At 38.5% G+C, this 5,524-nt stretch overlaps 1 non-coding gene across 1 annotated transcript; it reads left to right on the top strand.

The window, feature by feature from the left end:
• Positions 1 to 4,088: 4,088 nt before the first annotated feature.
• On the top strand, positions 4,089 to 4,195 carry LOC112204224 (U6 spliceosomal RNA). Its single transcript, XR_002937803.1, has one exon. It is a non-coding gene; the product is annotated as a U6 spliceosomal RNA (small nuclear RNA).
• The last annotated feature ends 1,329 nt before the right edge of the window (positions 4,196 to 5,524 follow it).

Genomic DNA, 5,524 nt, shown 5'->3' with positions numbered 1-5,524 from the left:
GAATGAGAGCCTGAACACTAGCATTCCCATCCGCCATTACTGAGGTGTTAAGTCCTACTGCCGAGATCTACCTTGGATGTCTCCCTGTCCTCTCATCCACATTTTCATTGTGGTAAGGTATGGAGTCAAATATTGGTATAGACACAGAGTAATGATACTGATATGGTTTGGCTCTGTGTCCCCACCCAAATATCATGTTGCATTGAAATCCCCACGTGTTGCAGGAGGACCTGGTGGGAGGTGATTGAATCATTGGAGCGGACTTCTCCCTTGCTGCTCTTGTGATGGAGTTCTAGTGTGTAGCACTTGCTTTTTCACTCTCTCCTTCTCCTGCTCCGCCATGGTAAGATGTGCCTGCTTCCCCTTCACCTTCCACCATGATTGTAAGTTTCCTGAAGACTCCCAGCCATGCCTCCTGTTCAGCCTGGGGAACCACGAGTCAATTAAACCTCTTTTTTTTATATATATATAAACTACGCAATCTCAGGTAGTTATTTATAGCAGTGTGAGAACAAACTAATGCAGACACTGACTACTTGCGGATCTAGTTTTATAGCTACATAATCTGGAAAGGTGGAAGTGTTAAAAGGTGTATGAGTAGACAACACAATATGTTCCAGGACATCTAGAAAGAAATAACCATTCTCAATTAAATAGCTCTTCTCACAAGGCAGGGAGACTTCACAATACACACAGCTCTACTCAGGTTTTAATTCAGCCCAATTTAACTCAATATCTATTAAGTGTCCCCTCCCCCATACATCCAATGCTGCATTGAGGTTTACACAATGTTTCTGTTCTTCTTTTCTTTTTTTCACTGTTTTTTCTTTGCCTGCTTTCAAGAAAAAAGTACTGCCAGATTATCTCCCCAATCGGATCTCTTTCATATTAAAAAATAATGAAGCTTTAAAAGTAATGGAAGAAACTGAAATTGTCTTTTATGAATGTATTGATGTCTTCTTTGGGGAGACACAGGGTGTAGACATTTGGAACTGAGAACCACTGTTAATAAAAGGGAGCTTTGGGGTTCTGGGAGCTGCACCAGGACCAAGTGATAGATGCCCTTGACTAGGATGTTCTCCAAAGAAGATGGCCTTGTGCGACTACACATGAAGGCACACAGCTAGAAGCTCAGCTGCAATAAAAAATGCATGTAGACCATGAATGAAGACACCTGGGGGCAGAAGAGCATCCTGGTCATGTTTTATTCCCAGCAACTGACATGATGTCTGGCCCCACATGAAACCTCATCAAGGTGTCCTGAATGAATAAAATAGCAGGATTGCTAGTGACTGGACTTGAGATAGATAAAAATAAAATAAAATACAATAAAGCAAAATAAAGATAAACATTGAACTCATTTGGATATTAAGTTCTTCACCCTCAGAATCTTATCGTCTCTACTACTCTTTCTCACTCAGAAGTCAGGGTGAAATTGATCAATTAACAAACCACAAATCCTGAATTGATTCTGTTTGTCAGGGGTTGAGCAGGAGGTGTGCATGGGTGGTATATTTGAGAACGCTCTAGTGTTACTATGCCCTGTAGGGGAGTCTTTCTATTAAAAAAAAAAATCTATGAAGACTGGCAGTTTTCCATTCCACCGTGACTGCCTACATATTTCTCCTGAAGCTGAAGGCAAAGCGCTCTTAATGCCATTGCAGTGCAGCTCAGGGTGGGATGGGGTAGGGAGAGTGATAGACCAAGCCCTGAGAACAAGAGCATGCTGTGGATAGGAAGAAATTCTTCCTAGCATAGCAGACTGTGACATAGAGAAAAATTTCAAACTTTAACTCTCAGCTTTGCCTGGATCTGTGTAATAGCCATTAGAAATAGCAGCAGCTGTAGATACAGAAAGCTGATGAAGTGTGAATTATGAGCAACTGCAGACAGAGACAGAATTCTCCGCAAATTGTTCATAAGCCTAAATACAAGGAAGCAATTATTCCAGGGCAGGCAAGCTTAGGGCACAGAGAAGGGTCAGCAGAGTCCAAGACAAAGTATCCCAGACTAAGACCATTACAACAAAAGAGGATTTCCACTGGCTTAGGGCATAAATAACATTTCTCTCTCTCTCTCATACTCCAGTGGTGGTTTAACAGCTCCCTAGTGAGGCAAGATGTGACGCTCACACTGATGCTAAATGGTACCACAAGCATACCACTTGCAATTCTAAATATATGTTTATGCTTTAGCGTACTTAGAGTTAACTTAATAGTTCACTCCACAGTATGGACCTGGTTATCTCAGATAATCCTTGTTTGCTTGTTATGATCTCTCAAATAAAAGATATGCCCCAATTATCAGAATATTTTCTCTCTTCTCAGTAGCTTCCTATTGACAACTGCAGTCTGGATTCCAGTTTCTGGATGAGAAAAACAGGTAAAACAAACAAACAAACAAAACCATCTTTTAAATAATGCTTAATAAAGGTGTGCTTCTCACTATATTGCTTCACAAATTCTGGAGCTGGCTGTACCTTAATTGTTTGGATGCTAGCAATGCAAAACGCTGAGTAAAACAGCATCTGTTTGTGAAAACAAATTCTCGTTTTGAAGCTCCAGTAACAGAACTAGCCACACAGACAGTGGTGAATGCAATTTATTTTCTTTTAAGTTGTGACAAATACTAAATGTATACTTTTTAGTCTTTTTTCCCTTGGGAAAATGACTGCCGCAGGCTCCCTGCTGACAAAGCTTATCACTAATTCATTCGCCTTCTTTAACAATAAAAAACATTTTCCATAAGCTGAAGTGAATTTGCTACATTGTAACTCAATCACCAACTAGGAGAAGTTTCCTTCTGCATCAGTTGAAAAACATTTAAATTTTTCTCAATTTCTTTGCAATGTTAAGAATCTATGTGCTTTTATATTCCCATTTTTAACACTGAAAAAGTGATTTCTCTCATTCTTGAAATCCAGCATGTTCTAGACACTTAATCAAACCTCTCCTGTGTCTTCATAAAGTTGGCATAAATTACATGCATCTGGGAAGGCACTAATTCTGAAATTATTAAGTTTGTACAAGTGAATAAATAGGATATAGAATCTGAAACCAAATGGAAATTAAACTGACCTCCAGCCTTCCTGGAAACTTTTTCTTTTGTTTATTCATTTTCCTTTTCTTATTTGTAAGTGCTCACAACCTAAATTGGAGACAGTTCAGCTGAGAATATATTACAAAATAACATCCTTTGTTTGTAAATAGCTAACACACTATTTGGGCAAATTTCTTACAGAAATGTGATGCTTTCAAAGCAATCATTTAATTTAGAGGAGAACAATTAGTTGTTATATAAATAAATATCAGTTGGTTGTTGAAAGATTATTTTGGAGGCTATAAGTAACTACATCTAAGCATTACACTACTTTCCCCAAATTACACAAATATGAAGTGTATAATTAGGATGGAAAATTAAGGTCTTTGTGCTGTCATGATATAAAATGGTGACACCATGACTGTAGTTACAAAGAAAGCCCCATGTAAAAAACAAACCACAAATGGAAAACCCATCACAAAGCAAAGCAGCTTGTGGTGCTCTCACACAAGCGTGGTATCTATACAGTATAATTTAATTCAAGTGTCAGAAAACATTCCTCAGGGTGTCAAGACTTGCTCTGTTGAGGTACGTGTCACCAGAAGTAACTCTGCTTCGTGTTAAAACAGGAATCCCCAAACTTTGCTATACACTGAGTCTCTTGAAGACACTTTAACTCTGATGCCCGGTCACATTCCATCTTAATTAAATCAGAATGTTTGGAGAAGGTAGCCAGACTTTAGTTTTTGTTTTGTTTTGTTTTGTTTTTTAATTGAGACGGAGTTTCACTCTTGTTGCCTAGGCTGGAGTACAGTGGTGTAATCTTGATCTTGGCTCACTGCAAACTCCACCTCCCGGGTTCAAGTGATTCTCCTGAGTCAGCCTCCTGAGTAGCTGGGATTACAGGTGCGTGCCACCACGCCCAGCTAATTTTGTATTTTTAGTAGAGACAGATTTCGCCATGTTGGCCAGGTTGGTCTTGAAGGCTTACGCCTGTAATCCCAGCACTTTGGGAGGCCGAGGCAGAGTACTGAGTATTTTTTAAAGATGTGCTCGCTTCGGCAGAACATAAACTAAAACTGGAACAATACAGAGAAGATTAGCATGACCACTGCTCAAGGATGACATGTAAATTCATGAAGCATTCCATAAAATTTTTTAAAAATAAAAAAATAAAGATGCTCAAGTGATTCTGATGTGCAGTAAAGTTTAGGAGCCACTGGGTTAAAGAAAAATAAAGGTTAAAAGATCATCCAAATGTCATTCAATGTTGAGGCGAACAGCACTCACATTTTGACAGGATGGATACAAGTACAGGCTCCCATTTTTCATTTTGAAATCTTTGGGGATGATATGTTTTAATATGGGGCTTTCTTTGTAACTGCAGTCACAATGTCACCATTTTGGGAAAGTAGTGTAAAGGTTAAATTTAGTTACTTGCAGCCTCCAAAATAATCTTTCAACAACGAATTTTTAATTCTGTAACAACTGATTTTTCTCCTCCAAATTAAATGACTGTTGTGAAAGCATCACATTTTTTAGAAATTTCCCCAATTAGTGTTTTAGCTACTTACAAGCAAAGGATGCTATTTTGTAATATATTCAGATTCTTTTCATATGTTAGACATTACATAGACCAGAACAGACCAAATTGTGGAGATGGAGCACTCTGTAACCATCAAGCACTAATATTTCTGGAGGAAATAATTCACACTAAGTGAGATAATTGAAACTGTAGATCATCTCACCTCAACTGATGTCAGATTTTGACACCAAATATATTTTTTTCATACATTTGTAAAACCACTGTTGCTCACAGAGCTTTTGGGATTTTGTAATTGTGGATGAAGGCATGTGGACCTACAAACTGAGTCAAACCATCACTAATTCAAATCAGGAGGTAAAGCAAGATTTCATTCACAGCAGCAGCCCCTGCAAGGCTGACAGTGATGAGAGAGTGAATCCCACCACCTTCTCATCACAGTCTCAATCCCTTTTCTCTAGGAACAATTCTTTTAAAAAAAAATTTGTTTTAGTTCACACTCTTTTAATCCCTTAGTCCCCATAAAATAAACATTCTAAGTGTAAGCAGTAGAAATAATGTAAACGCTACAGAAACAGAAATAAATTAGTTTCTTGACAGAAATAAATTAGTTTCTAGACTTGGTGGAGGTCCTTTTGCTGAACACTATACTCCATCAAGAACAGAATTCATCTTGAAGGAAGAAGAAATCTTTGGCCTATTTCTCCATGTCTTCAACATTGCATAACAGACATTTTTCAAATTCAATTTCTTCTCCAACTGCACCAAAAAGGCAAGGATTAGTCTGTTTTAGGAGCCTGGATCTGGTTCTGTGAGAGCCATGTCCATTTGGAACAAGCCTTTAACTTGTTCTGTTTCAGTATCAAAATCTATGTCACAAAAGCAGCGCTGAGTGGGCAGTCCTGGCGTGGTGCTCATCATTCCGACCAAAGGGTAAATGAA

The sequence above is a fragment of the Pan troglodytes genome, chromosome 7, assembly GCF_028858775.2.
Source record: "Pan troglodytes isolate AG18354 chromosome 7, NHGRI_mPanTro3-v2.0_pri, whole genome shotgun sequence".
NCBI classification, from domain to species: domain Eukaryota; kingdom Metazoa; phylum Chordata; class Mammalia; order Primates; family Hominidae; genus Pan; species Pan troglodytes.
Note: the sequence above shows the minus strand (reverse complement) of the source record. Positions and strands in the feature narration are given on the sequence as shown.